Genomic DNA, 24,972 nt, shown 5'->3' on the forward strand with positions numbered 1-24,972 from the left:
TAAACCTTGTGGACAGCCTTCACAGATGAGTTGAAGCTGTTATAGCTGCAAAGGGTGGGACAACTCAATATTGAACCCTACGGACTAAGCCTGGGATGCCATTAAAGTTCATGTGTGCATAAACGGAGGTGTCCCAATACTTTTGGCAATATAGTGCATATTTTATGTGTGGGTGTGAAAGGTTGAGAAAAAAGTTCTGCTTTAAATATTATTGCAGATTAATATACAATATTGTATATCACAGGAATTATTATTATTTTGTTATATATGCTACAAATACAGTATATTTTATTTTTTTACAAAGCCGATGCTCAGTAGCCACATCATCTACAAAACACATATCTACAGATATTGGATGACAATTATCCAATGCTTTGGGCAGTTTAGCAGGACAGAGTTAATGACTCTACTCATTTCCCTAATGTAGATTTCTTTACACATAACTTGAAAATTGAAACTGCTTATATCAATATAGTTCAAGATGCAATTAATAGTGTTGATGTTGCCAAAACATTTCCAGACAGTAGCACCAGCAATGTTTGCACACACAGGCATAGATAGAGAAAGTAACTGAAGATTATCTCTTGTGTACATTTACTGAGAAGCTTTTTTGTTCTTTGAAATAGGAATGTATGATCTTTAAAGGGATAGCGCATTCAGTATAATCTCAATGTTTGGAGAATCAATTGAACAGCAGAGAGGAACTTCCAGACCCAACTAATCCACTATACAAGATGGCACATTTAATTTATTTCTGAACAGACTTAGCATATTGCTAAGCATTAGAGATGATTGAATTAAATCCCTAAGTCATTTGAACTGCCCTTAGAAATTTAAAAAAAAAAATTTTAAATAGCTTTTAGTCTATAGTTTTTGTTATCAGTAGTGCAGTGATTATGTGTAATAAAAAAATAAATAAAAAGGAAGAATAGCCCCTCCAGCTCCTCATCCAAACTTTTGATCTTTTTCTCCCTGTACTGTACCAACAGCAGTTACCAAAAACATCTTGGACAAATTAAAGTTTAAAACTCCAGCCAACTCCAGCAAAAACTTTAATTGTGTTTTGACTGGCATGGCTAAGGGTTAGAACCTCAGTAAAGTTTGTAAAATTTCCGCTCCCCTACTGTATCAGTGACAGGTTGTAGCAGGAATAAAAAGCAATGAGAAATCTCTCTAATAGGGACACAGAAAACAACAAAAAAAACCTAGACTGGGAAAAAGTTAAAACCTTTGTCGAATTTTTACTTTATTATTTATTGTCCATATTATCCTGTTCAAGTCATTCATTTTCCCCTCATTTCTTGTCTTGGTCTCACAAGGATAGGAAAGGAGAGGAAATATTCCTGATAGAGAGAGGGGTAGCAGTAACAAATCGACTCCCACTACTACAGTGCACCTCATAGCGACCTTTTAGTTCCTGCAGCTTTTCACATTTGTCCATTATGTTGATCATCCATCATCATCTACAAATATGGAAAAAAAGAGGGGAATAAAACCAGTCTGCAGTACACTTCAAACTAACAGTGTGATAAACAGCACAATAAAAATAAATAAATAAACAACTATAAATCACAAATAAAGTAGTTGTTTTTGTTTTCATTGTATTTTTTGCTGTGAATTTACTATATAGTCTTGTTCATCACGCTATTAAAGAAGCATACTGCACATAGTATTTGGGTATAGTGAAAACCCAATTATTTTCAGTTTTAGGTTGAAACAAACTTTATTTTTGGTAGAGCATGCAGTTTTTTTCAATACCTTACTAATTTAATAAAACCAGCATGTTTACTGTCAAAGAGCATGCTTATTGTGCTTCGGAGTTGCACACTGGATGTTCAGGAACACTCCTGAATTAGTTTTCATAGAAATTTGGGGTACACTGGATTTTAAATTATGTAATATTTTAATAATAAAACAGCATTTCATCATGAGGCTCTTCTTATTTGTCTTTATATAATTGCCACATTTATCTGGCCCAACTTTGAGAGGGTGGGGCTGAATAATTCTGTGATTTGGTGACTGGAACATTGGAAACATTGACACTTGGAGCTCACAACCACTATTTGACTCATTTTCTAATACAAGGTGTCAACCCCTTTTTGGTGAGTGTGGTGTAAAGTTGGGGTCCACTGTTTTGGAGGGTGTGGAGGTACCAATGTGGAAGATATCATATGAATGAGTCCGCTCCTCCCATGACCTCCTGCTCTCTAGCTCCCTTGTCTCCTCCTCTCAAGTTTGTCTCCAGGACATCTCCAGAGCCTCTCCCATCCTCTGGAACTCCCTACCCCAATCTGTCTGGTTATTGAATATTCTATCCAATTTTAGGCGATCCCTGAAAACGTATCTCTTTAGGGAAGCCTATCCTGCCTTCAGCTAATATCCAAGTCTTCTATTTCTCCAATCAGTTCAACCCCCACAGTTATTGACTTTTGTTCCACCACCCCCTCCCTATTAGATTGCCCTCCTATCCCTCTTGTATTGAATGGTATAGTTGCTGTATTGTCTTCCTTTATATTGTAAAGTGCTGAGCAAACTGTTCTCGTTATATAAATCCTGTATAATAATAATATGTTGCACTACTGGTAATGCACTTGGAGTGGCATAAAGCAGGATCACTGATCTGTACATTTTGCACAGTGTTAATTTTGGACTTGATTATAGCACTCGAATATTATTAAACTGTATATGTTATTGGATTTTTTTATATTTATCTAAGGTGTTGCTCATATAATTTATAGTGACAATTTTACAGTGCTGAGCCCCAATTTTCTTGGGGTTTTGTATAGCTACAAATTTTGCCTATACCACTCTGATTTTTATTACTTGTTTCAAATATCCATCTTTTGGATAAACTTTGGAGTAGTGATGGTACATGAATACTTTTCTAATCTCTACTTATAATCATACTTTAATCTGGGATCATGATAGATTCCTTTGACTGATGGGTCAGTTGGTTCAGAAAACACTGCTCTGGTCGCATGGAACACATTGTTACTATTGGAGAAGATATCTAATGCTACCTACAGACATGGATGTATTCATGTATTGATGTAGCCCATCTATACTGGATTCTGTTTCACATATTTGGATAGTATCTGTTCACCATCTAAGAAGTACCAATATTTTTGTATAAAGGACTTGTATGTGTTGGTTGGAAAATCTGGTAATAAATCTTACTGTATCAGAAGTTACACTGTTTTTGAGCTTGGAACTAGGAGGTCTAGTGTTTAGATTCACTTTACTGCCTGAATGATTTTGGCTGCATTGTGACTATGGGTACAGTAGATTGCATGTCACTATTGTATAACCCTAGTTGCATCACCCTTACTGCTATTGTCTTTGTTCATTCATCTTGGATATTTTTTTTATGATTCAGACAGGGAAATATTGTATATGGTGTTTATTTTCTTGCATTCTTCTTCTTCTGGGTTATTACAGCTGGATCATATGGTTGCTGGCCTGGTACACTACATCATATACTGGCTTTAATTGGAGGAAAGTATCTTTTGGGGCTGTTAAATGATGATACCCCATTGATGGAAAAGAGTTAATTCTATGAATTTTTCCCCTTCATTTCCCTGACTGTATATATTTGACCTAGTAGCAGAGTCTTATAAAGCATATCATTTATGGGTGGATATTCAGGGTATGTTATAATAATATTGATTTTGGATCCCCACTGAAACAATCTGTCTATGAGTTTTCTTGAGAGTGAGACGTTTCTTGTCTACAGGGTTGGTGGGGCAGTGGATTATAGCATGTATATAGCAAATTTGGCTACCTTTGCGCCCCCCCCCCCTTTCTTCCCTCCCTCCCCTTCTTTTTTTCCCTTTACCCTTGGTTTCCCCCTTTCCCTTTTTTCCTCCCCCCTCCCTTCCCTTTTTTTTCCTCCCCCTTTTTTGGGATAATAACAGGACCTTCATTGTATTGAACATGTCCTTACTCCAGGCTTTTGGCTTCCTCCCAGATGTCCCTTGCTCTCACCTACAATAAGAACTAGACATTGTGGTATTTACCAGTATGCAAACTTCTATATGTGAACACCATGAGTAACACTAACTTATGATTTTATGCATTATCTTAATAAGATAAATTACTAAGTGGTTGTATAAGTTGTCTTTGCATTTATGTCTCCTTTTTGTTGTTATAGAATAATTTTGTCTCCCTTACTCCAAAAGAAGTGATTTATTACCCACAAAACTTGTAGATATCCCGCTAATCTTATGTAAAGTTATGATTGTTTATGTATGTTCCATATTTGTAAAGTAATCAATCACAATTGATCATTAACAGGCGCAAACATATACAGCAGGTGGATTGTATGCTATTGAGTTGTATATACCTGTGTGCAGATTTTTTTTTTCTGGCTGGCAGGTGTATTTTTAACAGTAATTGTAAATGAATTGTAATAGGATATATGATTTTTTTTTTCATATTTTTTGTACGAATACATTTCTGTGATAACATTTTATACCAGAGTTTAGTGTCACTTTAATAGTGGTCACAAAGTTGTGTACCCAAACTTCATGCATTGTTATGTATTGCATTTTGTTCTGTACTCTAAAACATGCATAAATAAAGAATTAAAAAAAAAAAATCTTTATTTACTCCTCATATTGCATGAATGTCTGGGGGGAAATTAATGTGGTAGACAAATACACTTTTTCATTCAGGTATTCTGATAAACAAAGTCTGTATTTCAGTGATCAAAACACTTCTTGGTCCGACACATTTGTATGTGTTTTAATAGGCTTCTACCACTAATAAAGACAACTAACCCATGAGTGGGAATGAACTGAACTGCCCTGGGTTCACTTCAAGCAGGGTTTAGTGGATTTAAAAAAGTTCAGATGTCGAACACAACCCTATTGAAATCAATGGAGGCCAAATCTATCAAACCAAAAATGCAAATTTTCTAGGGTAATAGGCAAAGGGTTGTCAAGAAAACAGCATGGGATTGACAGTGTCCTGGGGAAGATGCACCAGTGCAAAATTTTTTTTTTTTAAATTTGGTTTAGCTGACATTTACAAAGGAATAATAATTTTAAACTGCTGGCAAATTCCATTTTCCCTCTGGCTTCTTTTAAAAAAATGGCATACAGACTCCTAAGGAGGATTTTCACATGAACAAACAAAAACAAAGCGTGAAATCCTCCTAAAAATCCCCACTATACCCTTAATCCAAGCATGCAGCCTGGCTGACAAGGAAAATGGGAGTGAGCATTCTGGATCCCCCCTCCTGAACCATACCAGGCCACATACCCTCATCATGGGTGTGCTCCCTTGCAAAGCACCTTGTCCCCATGTTAACAAGAGGACAAGAGCATACACCCCATAATCCTGGACTGTGATTGTAGGGGATCTAATGGCAGGGATTTAATGGCAGGGTGCTTATCAGAATTTAGTAGCCCCCTTTAAAAAAAAGGGGGCACCCAGATTCTGGCCCCACTCTTACATGAATGAGCATGGGGTACATAGTACTCCTAGTCATTCACCAAAAGAATAAACCTACAACTAAAGACACTAAAACATTTGACAAATCCTTTATTTAAAAATTAAAAATCCCCAAAAATTGCCTCCTGTTATAAATCCATCTTCATTCACGATGTCTGCTGCCCACTGACATGCCACAATTAAAAACCCAATGGACCCAGGCACACATCCAATCCCAACTGCACTGCTCGCCAAATGACAGTTCCTTGACATGTCCTCAGCTATATAACAGAAGGGGTGGGGATAGTAGTGACATCAATGCTAAAATATGGCCAGTGACCATATCTGGGTAGTGATGTAATTGTCATTTCCTGCCCCGTTTCTTTTGTGTTGCTGTAGATTGTCAGCCATGTAAGTAATGTACCGGCAACAGTAGCAGTTGTTATGTGTGCAGGGGGTATCAGCACCTACTGCTTCCTTAGAGGCCATTGCCATATGAAGAAGTAGCAAAAATACCACTACTATGTATGATGCTTGGCTCCCGCCAAGGGGCTGAGTGTTCAAAAGTTTGGACATTCACCTGAAGTTCATCCCAAAACCTAGATAGCTGATTTTCTACAACGGCATACAATTCACCAAAATCCATAATAAACACACAGACTGTTAAAGTACATATAAACCCTAAATGAAAGACAAAATTGTGTTTTTTCCTTTTAAAAAATAAAATTTTTCTATTTCTCACTTTCAGCTGTCTCTTTTATTGTTCAATTTTCTGGTGCTAGTCGAGTTCATTTTTTTTTTGTTCTACTATATTTGTCATGTTCTGTATGATCCATGTGTTTCCTACTACTGCTCCCCCTGTACATTGTGGACTTAATGCTGGGAATTTTATATATGAGCCATCCAATTATTATTGCACAGATTTTCTGGTTCCCTAAGGTATGTTTGTTGTTTATTCCACCAGGAGTTTTTTGTTGATGTTTGACACCTTCTTTTATAACACGACACTTGTCTATTGCATTATTCGTAATTTGAAAAATTTTAATAAAAAATATTGGAAAGCTAAAAAATAAAATTTTCACATTCTTTCCTTCCTTTCCATGTCTGCACTGCTAATCTTTTGCAGCCTTTTTGCATCCATTTCTTGTCTACATGCATGCAGTCCAGCACTGGTGAACATCATAGCTCACAGGGAACTACTTGCTGGTGTGAAGAGGAGAAAATGTCTTTAGAATGTTAATTGGCATGGTTGCTTGCAGTCCCCATTGACAGGGTGAGTGAAAGGGTGAAAACCCATCAGCACAACTGAGAGACAGCATGTTGTCATATTATAACAAGAAGCATCAGCACAATTTAATATAAAACAATATAAAATAATACATTTGAAATGACATTAACATGTAAAAGCTTAAATGAGAGTTTAGTTGTTTGGTTTACATATAGTATACTTTACACATCTCTACAGGAGTTTACTCCTTCTGCAGATGAGCCCAGGAGATCAACAGTGGAATGACGTGCTTTATTTCATTCTCACAATTTGACAACCCCCTCCTCCATTCTTTCCCATAATCCCCTGTCTTTTTGGGCCCCCATACTGCAGCACATGATGGCATACACATTTGTTTAAATGAGATGACATTCTGGATTAAGTTGCTTTCCAAATGTGGATATTGTCATTCCATGTTTTATAAATATGTGGAACTCAAACAATGGTGGATCAATTCTTCCTGTTACTGTCATACTGTCACCTTCCTTCCTACTGTACTATAATTGTCTTTTACCTTGTTGCTGCTTCTGGAGAATCATCTCCATCTTATGACTTCATTCCAAGACATTGATGAGCTCAGCTATGTTGCATTCCAATGCATTGCCTTACATAAACATTCCCACATCAAATAGTTTAACATCTGAACTCTTCCCAGTACAGTACATATACAACATGTTAAAAATAATTGATGTACACATAATCAGGTGCTAAATATGCAGCCTCATAGTTGTTATGGCTAGAATGGTCAGAATCCTGGCCCAAGCAGTTCATAGGCTTTGTAATGGAACAGGTGTATCATGACCTTGATATTTGTGTGTTCTCCCTGGGATGGTGTCAGTTTCACAAAAAAACAAACCACAGTAATAATAGTCAGTAATTGGAGTTACAGTTGCTGGCCTTTCCAGAAAAGGTTCAGGAATGGCAGGATTATCCTTCCACAAGACAAACTAAACACAGATAGGAACCACATAAAGACACACATTCTACATTCATAATAATAGAAGTGCTCTCAGCAAAGTATTCAATATTGTGTGACTTATACTTTACACTGGGAAAGTGGTGGTGGACACCTCAATAGGAAGACCCTAAAGGTTCTTTTGCACTGCCCGCTGCACTTTGTCCACAGTGCAGGTGCAGCACAGTGTACCCACGGTTTTTGTGCTGGTTAGCTGTGCTTTGCCATAAACTTCTATTATGTCCCACTGTTTTGATGCATTTTCAGAGCGTTTACCTAAAGTCTTACATGCAGGACTTTTGGTGTACTGTCAGAAAATGCACCAAAACCACAGGACATAATAGAGGTCTATGGGAAAGCGCAGCTGACCCACATGAAGTACATTGCACTGCGACCAAAATGCAGCAGAACAATGTGAAGTCACCCTAACAAAATAACTGACTGTAAATATAATACATATTAGGTATATGTGTTTTGTAAGCAGCATTAGTAACATTTTCACATAACATGATGACAACATCATTTTAACATGATCACATTTAACCATAATTTATTTTTCTGGATTTCTTATGTAATTAGTGAGACCTTTAATTGTTAAACTTGCACATTACTAAACAGATGCAAAGCTAGAAGCAATAATTCTGAACAGGTTCAAGATAGCAGAATACCACACTGCAGAATAATGAAAAGCAGGTCCAACATAGCAAAGTACATAGAAATTGATGATGAAAAGTGCACAAACTCTTTACAACAATGTCTCTATGACCCAATTAAAGAAACATGTGGATGCATATCATAATCTCTATAAGACTCTATAACAAGTCAATAAACAAGACATTATTGCAAATAACATTATATTAAAAGTCCTATTGTAGGTGACAGAAAGCCATGTTCCAGATAGGTTAGAAAAACTTTGTCAATAAATCACCAGGACAGGATAGCTTAAACCTGAGAGTTCTCAAAGAATTTAGCCATGTCATAGCCAGACTACTATTTCTAATTTTTAGGACAGCTTACTGACACAAATGGCAAGAAGCAAACGTGATACCAATATTCAAGTGGAAAGATATTTATCTGGAAACTACAGACCAGTCAGACTTACATCAATAGTATGTTAGCTATTGTAAGGAATGATAAGGGACAATGTGTGGGAATTTACTGGTGAATAAAATCATTAGTAGTAAAAACATGGATTTATGAAAGAGCGTTTTTGTCAAACCAACCTTTTTATATCCTATGGGGAGGTAAGCTGTAATTTGGATAGAGGAAGGCCTGTGGATATAGCATATCTAGATTTCACTAAGGCATTTCATACAGTACTCCACAAATGCTACATTTACAAATTAAGGTATTTTGACACTGTTTCTATTGTATGAACCTGGATAGAAAACTGGGTGCAGGAGAGCATCCAAAGTGTGGTGATATTTTCTGAATTTGTGAGGGGTATACCCAGAGTTCTGTCCTGAGCGCAATTTTGTTTAACTTGTTTCTAAACAATATTGGGGTTAAATATAAAGGTTGAAACTCTAACAACTTTACCAGTAGACCCAGTCAGAATAGTGAGGTGGCCAGCTACATGCTATATGAGGTTTATTATTGAAAAATGTACAGTATTGCACTTGAGAGCTAAAAATATGAATGCAAGTTATTTGCTAGGGGGATAATCTCTGGGGGGATCAAGGATGGAAAAAGATCTGGGGATCCTAGTAGATGACAGACTCCGCAATAGCACACAAAGCCAAACTGCTGCTAGCAAGGCTAGCAGGCTGTTATCATGCATAAAAAGGGTCTACACTCAAGAGATAAAACTATAATTATACCACTTTACAAAATATTGATTTGGCCCATCTTCAGTATGCAGTCCAGTTTTGGTCACTGATGCTCAGGAAGGATAACCTTGAACTGGACAGAGTCCAGAGAATGGCAACAAAGCTAATAAGGAGCTGGAGGACCCCAGTTATGAGAAACAACTACAAACTTTAAACTTATTCTCCCTGGAAAGGAAACATTTAAGATGGGATATGGTCACAATATACAAATCTTTAAAAAGTGACTGTATCATTGGGAGAAAACATTTTAATATTAGGTCTCTTAAGAAGATACACAGCCACACTAACTTGCTGTCCATGTTGAAATAGCAGAAGTGGTAACATACACAGTCAAGAGCACCAGTTGCATAGCTCTTGATGTACACAGGACGATGTCTTTTGGCTCACTGACTTATGAAGGTCATGCTCCCTGTGACTTTGCATTCAGCCTTGTGCTGCCATCTATTGGCGTGTTACAAAACTAGTCTAAAAATTTTTGATACCACCTCATACATCAGAAGCTGTGCAACTGGTACTATTCTGACCACGTGCATTACCATGTCTCCTATTTCATCATGGATGGCAAGTTAGAACAAAGAGCAAATGTGAAATTCTATGTAAAACTGGACAAATCTGCTAGAGACATTTGACATGATTTGGCAAGTTTACGGCAATGCTACAATGAGTCATTTGAGGTCTTTTGAGTGGCACACACTTCAAGAGCAGAAGAACATCCCTGGAAGATGACGAGAGATGAGGAAGACCTTTAACAAGCTCAACCCCTGAAAATGCCCTCTTCCCGAAGATGAAAATCCAGCTCAAGGTTGCTTGTTGGACAACATTGCAGAGATCCACTAATTTGCCCAGTTTCACATAGAATTTCACATTTGATCTTTGTTCTAATTTGCTGTCCATGATGAATTAGCAGACTTGATAATCCACCTGGTCATAATAGCACCAGTCGCACAGCTCCCGATGTACACAGGATGATGTCTTTTGGCACACTGACATCTGAAGGTTGGTACTTCCTGTGACTGTACGTGCAGCCTTGTGCTGCCATCTGTTGGCATATTACAAAACTAGTCTTGAAAATTTTTGATACCACCACTTTGTACTGATGATAGTATGACCCCTAGGCCCTGAGCACTGGCATAAGTTCTTAGTTGTCATGGAAGGGAGATGACAGCAAAGGCCATCACAAGAGCTGAATTCAGTTGCTGTTTCAGGAAATTAATTCTGGAATCTTTTGGATCAGGGCAGAGTAATGGGCATAGTGCTTGGTGAAACAACTAGAATATCCTGCCAGCTCCAAAAATGTTTGACTTCAGTGACAGTTGAGGTGGGCCTTCATTCATGTATGGCCTTCTTTTTCTCAGGATAGGACAGTACTCCTTTTCTGCAGATGATGTCCAAGGAACTAAATCTCTCTGGTTGATCTTACTTGATCTTATGAGTTTGAGATTCAGCTTGTACTGGTGCACTTTTTACTCAGATGTGGCAAAAAAAATCTGAGTATTGTAAGCTAGGCTCAAAAATTAGACTATAAAGAATTGCCTAGGTGATACAGGTGCCCCTCCATACTACATAAAAGCTTTTCCTCAGTTTACAATTAATGCAAGAGATGCAGGGAGGGGGTGGGCACAATGTTTCATATTTGGTGGAATTGCCATTGCATTTCAGGTTGAACTGTTTAGTCTGTGTAAATGAATCACTGGTATGGCATAAAAAACCTGAAATAGGTTTTCTGTCCATATTCTCTGGCTCTCTTGTTTTTTCAATAAAGGGTTTCTTTAATTTCCTCCTTTCTGTGTCCAGAGCCCTGGCATTGGAGATCAACCACTGTCCCTCATGGCAGAGAATGGGTTGGAGAATTAAATAAAATTATAAGAATGTAGGAACTCACTGCTTACCTACAGGGCTGCTATCAGAGTTTTGTAGCAACATACAATATATAGATTGAATTTTCAAATTCTTCTCATTTCACATTTTATGGATTTAACCCACTCCAAGAGGGTTCACCCTACACTACAGGACACAGCTGACTGTGGCCTCCATCTCCTGGAGGTACATCCTATTATTACACCCTTCTGGCCAAGGTTCAGCCCCCACATCTCTACTTTCATCCTGCAATCCTGATCTTTTCTATAAGGAGATCATTGACGGCTGCCAATGAGATTCATGTCCTGTTTGGGTTCATCTTTCACTTAGAAAAGTATCATAGAGCAGGTTAACCTTCTTGCTTTCCCTTTAAGGCCTGCCTCACTCTGTAAAAGTATTACTGGGAGCTGCTGTAGCATCACTCCCATCACCAGTGTCTGACATGGCCAGTTATACTCATGATGCCAAGTTTAACATTTAATGGATACTCGGCTAAATGATCAGACTGTAACGTGAAGTTTACTAAATAGGTGCAAGGTAAGAAGAAATAATTCAGAACAGGTTAAGATTTTCACAAAATATGCATATAGTGAAGAATAATGAAAAACAAGTTCAGGATGGCAAAGAACATGCATACACTGTAGAGTCTGATTATGAAAGCTGCACATTCAGGGTAACATGGTTGCATAGAAAGTCTCTATATGTCTCTATAACAACAGAGAAGCAAGCCGAGAATCATCATTTAGTAAAACAGTTCAGAACAAAGCTACGTTTGATTATCCCCATGAACAGTGAAGTCCAGGGCAGCTCTGATAACACAGGAAATCAGCTGAAGGTCCACTAAGTCCATTGACACATGACCACCCCTCTGGAATTGAAGAAGTCTGATAGTAATTGGAAAGGGGCTTCCTACATTAGCTGGGTTTTCTGGAGAACCTGCGAGCTGGAGAAGCTGCGAGCTAAAATTGCGTTAAGGCGGCCGCATCTGTCAATGGTAAGCAAATGGCCACTACGTTACAAGGCTAATTTTCTAGTATTTTCATGATCCATATTGCCAGTGCTATTTACTAACTTGATTAAAAGTTGAAGTTTAGGCATTACCAGTTTCCAAATGGTGTAGCTGTGGCTTAGTGAACACAGGGGGATCCCATTACAGGCACCATTCAGAGTACATTTTGCTTTTTTCTTTAAGTGGAAAACATTCTAGTATTGGATGGGGTGGAGAGACTGGGCAATGATATTATGATCTACATTTCCTCCAATCAGAGAATATTTAGCATTCTTTGAGAAAAAGCAAAGTGTTCTTTGAATGGAACCTAAAAAATGAAAGCTAACGCTCATAACTTTAGTAACAATGCCTACTTCAGTAATTTCCAGTTTTCACAGGTATTGACCAGGTATGGTACATACTTTAGTGCATACTTACACTAAATTGGTCTAAATTGGACCAATGTAACTATGCAAAACTATTCATACCTAAACTTCAGATATAACATAATACATTTTACAAATTGGATTGTAGCTAAGTGAAGGGTGTGTATCCTGATAACTGTTTATTATGTCACTACAGAATACATGCTTTAAATAAACTAATCTGCAAAACAGTCTCACCCACCTTACTAACCGTTCCATATCTGCCGCCCCTCCTTATATGCCACCCCTCTCTGCCAATCCCTCCAATGGCTTCCCGTTGCCCAACGGATAAAATTCAAAACATTAACAATAACGTATAAAGCCATTTATAACTCTGCCCCAAATTACATCACCAATCTTGTCTCCAAATATCACCCAAACCATACTCTCCGCTCCTCCCACGACCTCCTGCTCTCTAGCTCCCTTGTCTCCTCCTCTCATGCTCGTCTCCAGGACTTCTCCAGAGCTTCCCCATCCTCTGTAACTCTCTACCCTAATTTATCAGACTACCACCTACTCTGCTCACTTTTAGGTGATCTCTAAAAACCTATCTCTTCAGGGAAGCCTATCCTGCCCTCAGCTAATAATCTTCTATTCCTCCAACCAGTCCATCCCTCACAGTTATTACCTTTTGTACCACTAGCCCCTCCCTCTTAGATTGTAAGCTCCAAGGAGTAGAGCCCTCCTAACCCTCTTGTATTGAACTGTATTGTTGCTGTCTTGTCTCCCGTTATATTGTAAAGCGCTGAGCAAACTATTTGCGCTATATAAATCCTGTATAATAATAATAATACACTCACAATAAGTGAGGATAGAACTAGGGTAGGCACACACAGGCTCTATCTCTGCACTGGTATTGCATTTTCACTGGAGGCTGTTTTTTTATTTGGATCAGTAAAGTCTACGAGAAGAGAATGTGTCAATGAATATGGGTTTTTAGGTTTAACGTCCAACTGAACTTTAAGTTTAAATCAGCTTAAAAGATTCTAGGTCCTTTAAAACAAAAGGTGAGTAGCTTCACACAGGTCATTTTCTTCCAAAATAAACTACAGCCTAAGTAGAGAGGTCTGTCCCCTACCAGCATTCTGTAGAGAAGGACCTTCACTCTCAGTGTGATCTCTCTGCAGAGGTCTGACACCCGTCCTTAAGACAACAAAGGGCACAAGCTTTGCTGATTAGAGAACTCTTACTCTGACGTAAAGTAGAACTAAAGGCAAAAGTGTTTTGTTTTCATATTTGGATACATTAAGGGTGGGTTATAACCCCTGTCAGGTTTCTTTTGCTATCTGTGTCCCATTGAGCAGATTTTCCTTAATTTCTTGTCCCATAGACAACAGGAAGTGAGAGGAAATCCCTCCAAAGTGAGGGGATCCCTGTTTCACCAGGGTCACTAGAACTAGTGTCCCTATTGGATGCTTTCCCCTTTATTACTGTTCTGGGGACAACCCAAAATTTGGGATTTTCTTTTACTCTCAATTTTTCTTTTACTCTCAATTTTGGTGATAAAGGTAAACATGTCAAATAAGAGTGTGAATCTCCCTAATGGGGACCAGACAGCAATAAAAACTTGACAGAGGCCATCGCTTCCACACAGAAAGTAATGGACCTTTTCTATGGCATGCTGGCAGGAGACAGGTTTTCTCCTTGTGATTTCTCACCAATGTGGTTGCATTCTAAAGAAAATTAACTAAGAATTTGCACCCCATGTATTTTGATGCACCTGGAATGTATTTAGCTAATTTAAAATTAAAGTTCAATTAGGCTATAACAAAAATGGAAAACAACAAAAGTATCCAATTAGCACTGGCCCCTGTTATATTGGACCATGTATATTCGTATTTAGGGACATTATATTCTCAGCATCAGGATCAATAATTAATAAAACAGCAACAAAATCATTTCCCAATTAAAAGTTACAAAAAATGTTGCCTTAAATCCTTTAATTTAAATTAAGATACTTAATCAAGACAGTTATCATCAACCAAAATTCATGGAATCATTGACAAAGTTCTGTATATTTAGACTGTACAGCTGACCAAAGGTTGCCAAAACCTTTTAAGATCTGATATTTGGATGGTATAAACTGGCCATAGTTTGTAGACATATACAGTAATTATAACATTAGAAAAGTCAGTATGTTTTTTTCTTATAGCTATCAAAATCTATTGTGGCAATCAAAATCCAAATGAACATCAAAATCTATTTCAGCTTTCCATCCATGCATGTCATGTGACTTTCCTTCATATTGGTAAAATTGAACCATCAGTAATAGGTCACTGTTCAACATTCTAGAACATCTATAAAAGTAATTTTGTGGTTTATGCTTATGTTTCACCTAATAAAAAATGGGGAATTTAATCATTGTTGCGTGATTCTCAGACATAGACCCTTAGGGAGTTATTTACTAAAACCAAAGAGTGCAAAATCTGGCACAGCTCTGCAGGGAAACCAATCAGCATCCAGGTTATATTGTCAAAGCTTAATTAAACAAGATGAAGTTAGAAGCTGATTGGCTACCATGCACAGCTGCACCTGATTGTAAGTGCTCCAGTTTTAGCAAATCTCTACATTAGTGTCACATGTACAATTCATTAAAGTGTTACTAAACCCAGGACCCTGCATTCACTATGTCTGGTCTCCCACAGTATATAGAACATGGAAGTGCAATTATTTTAGTAAATATAAACTGCTAAATAACTTTTCTCATCAGCAGTTAGAGCAGTCTTGTGACTTCTATCAGTGTCCAGCCGAGCATATGTTAAAGCTTGTATGAGAAGTTTTCATTCGATCTAGGAGGATGCAGAACCCCTGACCTCTGTCTGGACAGTGCTGATTGGCCCTGTGCTAATCACATGCACTTTCCCAAGAAAAAAAAAAAACCTCTCTAGCCATACACACCAAACTGAGCATGTGTAGAATGACTCTACACAATATGTCTTATCAGGAGATAAGAGGGGGCACTGGAAGAAGGGAAGGATCAGAGAAGTCAGGATAAGACAACGTTTTTACAGAATGCAGAGGATTAACCCCTTAGATTCCTTAAACATTCTTTAATGCATATACAAACTGATTTTACTGATGAGGGTTTAGTACCACTTTAAGCAGCTAGTAAGCATATTAAAACTCTCCCACAGGAAAACCAGAATACACAAAAAACAGAATTACATTGTGGAAAAATTATGTAAGTTCACCATATACTTCAAGGGTCATATCTGGTCTGATGAATCCTACATTAACCTTTATAAAACTTAAAAGACCTCCTTCTCTCTAGTTCCCTGGTCTCCTCCTCCCATGCCTGCCTCCAGGACTTCTCTAGGGCTTCCCCCATCCTCTGGAACTCCCTACTCCAATCCATCAGACTATCACCTACTCTCCTCTCCTTTAGGCGCACCCTGAAAACCCACCTCTTCAGGGAAGCCTACCCCACCCTCAGCTAATTGCCTCCACTCTTCCTACCACTCCATCCCCCACAGCTATTCCTCCGGTACCACTATCCCCTCCCTCCTAGATTGTAAGCTCCAAGGAGCAGGGCCCTCGAGCCCCTCGTGTATTGCATTGTATTGTTATTGTACTGTCTCATGTATTGTCTCCCACTGTAATGTACAGTGCTGAGCGAACTGTTGGCGCTATATAAATACTGTATAATAATAATAATCTTGGCATAGGTGGTGACATAGTTACATAGTTAGTCTTGTTGAAAAAAGTCCATCTAGTTCAACCAAAAAAAAGAAAAAAAATATTATACAATCCTATATACACAATCCTGTATCCACAGTTGATCCAGAGGAAGGCAAAAAAAAAACAGCAAAGCATGATCCAATTTGCTCCTGCAGGGGAATAAATTCCCTCCTGATCCCCAGAGAGGCAATCGGATATTCCCTGGATCAACTTTATCAATAAAAGTTAGTATCCAGTTATATTATGTTCATTTTAGAAAGAACCCAGGTCTTTTTTAAAACTGAGCTCTACTGAGCTGACCAGAACCAGCAATTGAGGGAGTCTATTCCACATTTTAACAGCTCTTACTGTGAAAAAACCTTTCAGTATTTGGATATTAATTCTCTTTTCCTCCATTGGTTTGCATGAAAGTCAAAGCATCTACAAATGGCGGTATATATATAGTGGACTTTTGTTTTTATACTAGTAATGGCAGTGATCAGAGACTTATAGCGAGACTGCGGCAGGTATTCTGACACTGGGTGTGAACTGGCTAACTGCCACTGACATCCCCAGTGACACTAATACAGTGATCGGTGCTAAAAAAAAAGCACTGACACTGTACTAATAACACTGGGCAGGAAGGGGTTTACATCCAGGGTGATCAAAGGGTTAACTGTGTGCTCTGTGTGTTTTACTGTGTGCTGTGTTTTACTAGGGAGACATGTTGTTTTGTATCTCTCTGCTGCGCAGAGAGATACAAAACAGCATGTGCATGCTGACAGGAAAGAGACCTGTGTTGTTTACACATAGGTCTCTCCCCTGTCAGCTTTACAAGTCAATTGCCGAGTGCAGACCGGTGATTGACATCCCTAGCCGCCAATAGTGAAGCACACCCCCTACCCAGAAATGCATTTTCTCCAGTTCTCCAATATCCTTTTTGTGAATTGCTGCCCAAAACTGAACTGCATATTCCAGATGAGGTATTACTAATGATTTGTGCGGAGGTAAAATGATGTCTTTCTTTCTGGAGTCTATATCTCTCTTAATACAAGAAAGGATTTTGCTCACTTTGGAAAACGTAGCTTGGCATTGTATGCCATTATTAAACTTATTATCTACCAGAACACCCAATCCCTGTCTCCACCATTTATTGCCCCAGTTGTACACGCCCTTGTTTGTATGATTCTTGCATATACTTAGTTCCCAAGTGCATAACTTTACATTTATCAACACTAAACCTCATTTGCACATACAGTAGCTGCCCAATTAAACAGTGCATTGAGGTTGGCTTGTAACTTGAAGACATCCTGTAAGGATGTTATTCCACTGCATAGCGGGGTGTCATCTGCAAAAACTGAAATGGTACTTTTAATCCCAGACCCTATATCATTTATAAATTCACTATATTACCAAAAGTATTGAAACGCCTGCCTTTACATGAACATGAACTTTAATGGCATCCCAGTCTTGGTCCATAGGGTTCAATATTGAGTTGGCCTACCCTTTGCAGCTATAACAGCTTCAACTCTTCTGGGAAGGCTGTCCACAAGGTTTAGGAGTGTGTCTATGGGAATGTTTGACCATTCTTCCAGAAGTGCATTTGTGAGGTCAGGCACTGATGTCAGGTGGAAAGGTTTGGCTTGCAGTCTCCGCTCTAATTCATCCCAAAGGTGTTCTATCGAGTTGAGGTCAGGACTCATCCATGTCTTTATGGACCTTGCTTTGTGCACTGGCATGCAGTCATGTTGGAACAGAAAGGGGCCATCACCAAATTGTTCCCACAAAGTTGGGAGCATGAAATTGTCCAAAAAGTCTTGGTATGCTGATGTCTTAAGAGTTCGCTTCACTGGAACTAAGGGGCCAAGCCCAACCCCTGAAAAACAACCCCACGCCATAATCCCCCCTCCACCAAACTTTACACTTGACACAATGCAGTCAGGCAAGTACCATTCTCCTGGCAACTGTCAAACCCAGACACGTCCATTGGATTGCCAGACAGAGAAGCATGATTCATCACTCCAGAGAACACGTCTACACTGCTCTAGACTCCAATGGCAGTGTGCTTTATACCACTGCATCCAATGCTTTGCATTGCATGTAAGGCTTGAATGCAGCTGCTTGGCCATGGAAATCCATTCCATGAAGCTCTCTATGCACTGTTGTTGTGCTAATCTGAAGGCCACACGAAGTTTAGAGGTCTTTAGCTATTGACTCTGCAGACAGTTGGCGAATTCTGCGCACTGTGCGCTTCAGCATGTGCTGACCCCGCTCTGCCAGTTTACGTGGCCTACCACTTCATGGGTGAGTTGCTGCTATTCCCAGTTGCTTTCACTTTGTTACAATACCACTAACAGTTGACCATGGAATATTTAGTAGCAAGGAAATTTCACTGATGGACTTATTGCACAGATGGCAACCTATCACGGTACCACGCTTGAATTCACACAGCTCGTGAGAGCGACCCATTCTTTCATAAATGTTTGTAGAAGCAGTCTGCATGCCTAGGTGCTTCACTTTATACACCTGTGGCCATGGAGGTGATTGGAACACCTGAATCCAATGATTTGGAGGGGTGTCCCAATACTTTTGGTAATATAGTGTATATCAAAAAGTAAGGGTCCCAACACTGAACGCTAATAACCTTAGGCTATTCAGAATAAGAGTTACTACTACTACTACTACTACTACTACTCTCTGATCCCTCTTGTTAGTGGGATGTTTAAGGCACACATTAGACCAAAAAGTGTTCTAGCAAATAACAATTAAAAAGAAAACCATATTTTATTTGTACAATCTTATAAAAGACATATAATTACAAAGTATGGCGGTATCACCAGACCTGATTTTACAATGAATATGCAAAGATGAATCGTGTGTATTTGCACTTGACGCGTTTCGAGGCCAATCATAATTTCTTCTTCAGAAGTGCTCAAAAAACATGCTGCCTACAATAAACATATCAATATATATCTCAGGTCTTACATGGATATAACAAACAATATAATTACATTCTAATAGGACATAATTATACACTTACATGGCCCCACGCAGAAGCGGAGAGTATAGAAAAAACACCAATGGGTTAAAACCATTAATTAAGTGACTGTAGCCAGTGATTCCATAATCTTCTCACGACAGAAGTGGAAAAAAAGAGAAACAATTGCCACTCCGTCGTCTCCAAGGGGCGAACAAAAAAGTTGGCTGGTCACCAATATTATTACAGATAATACTGTATAAGTAAACAATAAGGTATGAATAAATTGTGATAATACGTATCTACCAAAAAGTCAATAAAAAGCCAGGAGGATTGGAAAAGAGAGCACTTACTGGGGGTGCAAAAGTGCCAAGGAGCACTTGGAGTAAATGGATGATGATTTGGCATCCAAATCCCATAAAGAAAGGATCTTTCTGGCATTATATGCCTATAACAGATGCAGGTGATAATATCTAAGAGGGGGCATATAGAGCCACTAATGTAGTAAAGAATTTTAAAAAATTGTCCAAAAATATATATATGTAAAACATACCAGGTCTGCTGAGACAAGGTGTCACCATGGCTACATAAGCAGTATAAAGACTCTCAAAATGGTGTTTTTATACCCCCAGAAAGGCTTGAAAATGCTCCAATCAACATGTGAGACAACCAGAGTGACTCAGGGCAGGCCTATCACCACTTAGGCTGGCCACAGCGACCCCTCCCTGGCCACGAGGCGCTACCTTGCCGGCATCGGCACGATGATGTCATGTGTCACGCTGACAACGACGCATGAGAGATAGACACAGGAAAGGAAGCAGCAGGAGAGATTGCAAGCCAAGCTTCTCTGTGATGGAACAACCGTGCCACCCCAAATACAGGTCCTAAAGGCCATTAACCCTAAGGAAATGAGAGTTGTGGCCCCCAATGCGCCCGGGAGGCACAGGAGCGGGAAAAAAAAACAAAGGACAAAATACAAACAAAAAAGGGGAAAGAAAAAGGGAAGAGAAAAGACACTGGAAACAAAAAGGAAGGGAAAAGGAAAGAAGGGGGAGGAAGGATAAAATACAAAGAAAGAAAACATGGATACTGCAATTACTAACACTAGACAAAAATAATTTTAACAGGCATGATAATATACAATGAAACACCAAAATAATATAATCAACAAATTTAGGTGCAGCAACAGCCCTATCACAACACCAAAAAAAAAAACAAAGGAGGAGGGAGGGGAAAGAGAGAGAAAATTGTTTAGGAACAAACTAGAGTCAGGGCAAGACAAAAGGTCACAAATCTCTCTTGCATCCTCCTGACATAAATCCCTCCAAAAAAGGTTTGAAAGATATGGATTCGTTTAACCCGGGAAAGTAGTGGCATTTAATCTATGAAGCCATCTGAGCTCACTTTGGAGCAAACTTTTGTTCCAGTCACCCCCTTGTGGGCTCGGATGGATTCTATCCAAAATTAAGAATTTAACCTTGGAAAAAACACCCCCATGGAGGCCTGTGGTCTTTCATATCTTCTCTACCAGCTCTCCCCTCTTCCCTATGCACACTTTGGGGTTTATTTACTAAAGCTGGATAGTGCAAAATCAGGCTCACTTCTGCATATAAATCAATCAGCTTCTGGTGCATCTGTGCTTGGTAACCAATCTGCTTCTAACATCAGCTTGTTCGGTTAAGCTTTGCCAATAAAACCTGGAAGCTGATCGGTTTCTATGCAGATCTGCACCAGATTTTGCACTCTCCATTTTAGTAAATAACTGTGTTCTTATGCTCTGCCTCCCCTCTTTTCCACCCACTCATTTCATTCTTGAACCTCTCACTGTAATCAGCTTCTATTTTGCATCCTTTCTTGTTCTCTGGTCTACAACCAGTTGCGATTCTGCTTCTTCTACCACCCACATGTCCATGTTCAGACACCATTCTGCCCACTCTTTCTTCTATAATATTCCCTGATCAACTATCATTCTGATCCTTCTCCCAGTGGTCAATAATCAGCTACTTCTCTGGTGTTCATTCTTGAAGAGGTGTAAAAAGCTCTCAGAGGAGAGCATGTTTATTAGCAATTATTTATCTGACAAAGAAGATAAGTGAATGGAATGCACAGTGAATGGCTGTGATGTGTAGACTAAGTCAGAAGAAGCGAGATTTGTGCCCATGATCTGGCAAGAAATACTACTGAATGAAAATAAAAATATAAAAGCAGAAAAAATGAGTTAAAAATAGAATAAAACACCTATTGTAGAGGAATCACTCACAATATAATTGCATTCTTATTTATATCAAGACATTTCTGTGACACTCAAGTGTATTTATGATTATACACATGTAGCGCTACCTTCGTGAGGGCCGCTTGAATGTTTGCCCAGGTTTCCCCGTTTCGCCCTGCAGCCAGGCACAGTGTATTTCCTCAGCCAGATACACACACTTCTGCTCGTTGTCTTCAATAACCAGTCTAAGGGATGTTTGTTTTTGAAGTTTATTGTAAAACTGGGGATAGGGATAGGGGATTCAGTAGGAACTCCAAAATTAGAACTATTCACACTGAGGACATCTAACTGATCTCTTAGTTGAGCACTTTTGAAGTCTTGACTTAAGCAAATGGCAGACTTCCCTTTACTTTGTAGTGACATGTAGTTTAGGAGTGAGCAAAATCCCTTTTCGCAGTAGTAGTAGTTACAGGGCTGAGCTTCTCAGGTACAAGCCAATCGTGACAACCTACAACAGCCCAAAGGTATCGCAGCTGAGCAAAGTCCTTTGCAGAAGCAACAATTGAACAAGCTCTTCAGTGTTCCCTTTCCTCAGACCCAGACTGGCTATCAAGCACCAGAGGGGTAGCAAAGCACACAGAGTCCCCAAGATCTCTCAGTGTCTGTACTCACAAGTCTATGGACAGAATGGTTGCCTCCTTCCAATCTTCCAAGCGACTCTCTCTCCAGTGATACCAGACAGAGCTTTGGCAGACAGCTCCCTTAAGTCAGCCTACTGTAGAATCACTGTCACTTTCTATAAATACAGGCCCTCAGGTCACTCCCCTGAGGCCACATGGCAGCCAGTGCCAGGCAAGGCAAGCCATCCTCCAGCCTAGCTTGGTTCAATCCTTTCCCAGGAAAGACGCTGAACCCATGTGCTCACGGAAAATAAATACCACTTCCAGCATGCAATGGGGCTACCCTCCCCTGCAATTGCCTAGGGCTGTATCCATATTCATGCTGTTCATCTGTCTAGCCCCTACCCATGTTCTGGAAGGCTCTCGGAGCTTCCTGAGCAGAGTATCATGAGCAGACATAACTAATCAATCACAGCAGAGAACCCAACCAGATTTTCCTAACAGCCTCTCTGTTAAGCAGAGAAACACAACTTATCCTAACTATACAAATCCTAGCACCTAACTAGGAGGGTGCTACACACATACACTCTGATACAGGTTTCTCTCCAATAGGTCTTTTATTAATTTTTATTTCTGCACTGTAATGCTTAAGGGGATCGTGTCCCTTATATTCCCTCGGGTCTAGTTTGGTTATATTTCCAGGGTGCAGTTTCAGAAGAATAAAATCATTTTTTTTTTAATACGTGCATGTGGGAGAACATAAAAAAAAGAACCTGTGAATTCTGTTTATCTCTTTTGTATGTGATAGCTAAGCAAGCCATAATAGGGGAAAAATCAGCATCAATTATGTTGTAGTACAGGGGTTAAACAAAATTACGGAAACAAGTAAGGTAAAAGAACAAAATTGTTACCTAATATGGTGTTGGACTGCCTTTGGCATCCAAAACAGCCTGAATTTTCCTGGGAATTGACAAATAGAAGTCTTGAATGGTGGATAATGGAATCTGATACCACTCAATGCAAAAATCTTGGTTGCTATCCTCTGCAATGTCCTTTTGTCTCTTTTGGTCAGTTGACCATGTCGACCACGCTTATGCTTATCAGATGACATTTTCCCGGAAAATGTATATGCCGTCCTACCCTTTGATATTGTACTTTGTGACATGGCAAATAAATTGGCTACATTAGTCACAGAGGCACCAGCTAAGTGGGCACCAACAATTTGCCTTCTTTGAAACTCAGGAAGCTCTGACATGACTCCATATTACTAGCAGCGGATGCAGTGAATGATAAAAGTGAGGCTTCCCACCTGTTAGCTAGGTGTCTCATCACACAGCGGAAGCAAAAGAAAGTTACATCACTTCCGTTTTCAATACAAAACATGTTGTCACTTTTACACCTGCAAATCATGTAGTGTTTCTATATTTTTCTCCATCCTTTCTAACATCCCCTTTTCTCTGTGCAAACAGCTCTGCATTGCAGCATGATGCAACAAGGTGAATATGCACAAACACTGGCTATGCTTCTTATTCAAAAACAAAAATATTTACTGGTTTTCTATATGAAGTTTATTATTTTTTTTATTACAATTTAATCTGTGTTTAAAGGACTTTTGTAGCACTATGGGTTTTCTAAAGACAGCACAGCATAAGCTCCATGATCTTAGGCTAGTTTTGTCTGAAGAAAAGTCCCTCAATTACACATTCTTTTCTGTGTGTATATTTCAGGTTGAGCTATTGAACTCTGTAAACAATTGGCTCTATTAAAAAAGAATAGAAAATACAAAAAACAATCACAAACCCATTCAGTGCACTACAAGTCCCAGCCTTCAAATTCCAATGTCCAATAGTCTGTAGAGATGGGAGGAGCAGATGGAATGAAAATTGTCCAAAAGATCCTGCAGCTACCAATAGATCCGGGAAGATCCAGAAACTGTTCCTTCGTTTTTTTAAAAGAGAATAGAGGAAATCATTTAATCAAGAACCAGTTAAACTTAGAGCACAAAAAACTATTTAGTAAAATTGCATAATTACCTAACTAAAATGGAAAAGTATTTTTAATTATTTTATTTTTTTTAGCATGAACCATACACAAAACTAAATTAGCTTTAAACTCTATAGCCCGCTTTTCCATTTCCTGTAGATATAAAACGACATAGTTGCTGCAGCCCAAATGGCATCTTTCAGTCCGCAACTGGTGCTGTGTGTCAGCTGCTTGCAACTGCAGTTAGCCATGTCAAGGAGCATAGGTTGTTATGGGTATTAGTGCTGTTCACACATTCCAGTGGTTTTAATATTGGTTTATTTGCACATTGCGGGGATTAAGCGCCACAAAGAATCCTAATCTGCTAACAACCTGTGTTTCTATAAAGTGGCTGAAATCCTCACACTCTTGTCATGGTCTTGGAGTGGACCCTACTGTTAGCTTAAAAGCTTTTTAGGTTAAAATAGAAGAACATTTTAAGCTCCCATTAACAGGAAACACATGGTGCCATTTACTAATTGCCTCCATCTGTAAACTTGGTTAGCATAAAAAAATATATATTTTCCACTTCTCACAACAAGTCTGTTATTGTTGTGTTGCTGCAAACCAACATTTTGAGGCTTTTGAGTGCTTTAAACACTGTAATGTATAATGTGCATTGTGTTAAATGGAATGTGAATTTGTGAAATGCTGTAATGATTTATGTTCTATATTCCGATAAGCATTGCCATATACATACTGGCAAGTACTAATATAATTTGTTGGAAGA

General features: G+C 38.9%; 1 long non-coding RNA gene across 1 annotated transcript in view; it reads right to left on the reverse strand.

Annotated features, from left to right (window-relative positions):
* Window positions 1-1,226: 1,226 nt before the first annotated feature.
* LOC149464936 (uncharacterized) overlaps window positions 1,227-24,972 on the reverse strand; it is a 74,106-nt gene continuing 50,360 nt past the window's right edge. The window contains exons 4-5 of the long non-coding RNA XR_016312269.1: window positions 24,021-24,158; window positions 1,227-1,463 (exon numbers count right to left, since the gene is read on the reverse strand). This is a non-coding gene — a long non-coding RNA (uncharacterized LOC149464936). The remainder of the gene's footprint in view (window positions 1,464-24,020; window positions 24,159-24,972) is intronic.

This window comes from Staurois parvus, unplaced genomic scaffold (genome assembly GCF_062004578.1).
Source record: "Staurois parvus isolate SC_StPar_1 unplaced genomic scaffold, SC_StPar_1.0 ptg000145l, whole genome shotgun sequence".
In the NCBI taxonomy this organism is placed as follows: Eukaryota; Metazoa; Chordata; class Amphibia; order Anura; family Ranidae; genus Staurois; species Staurois parvus.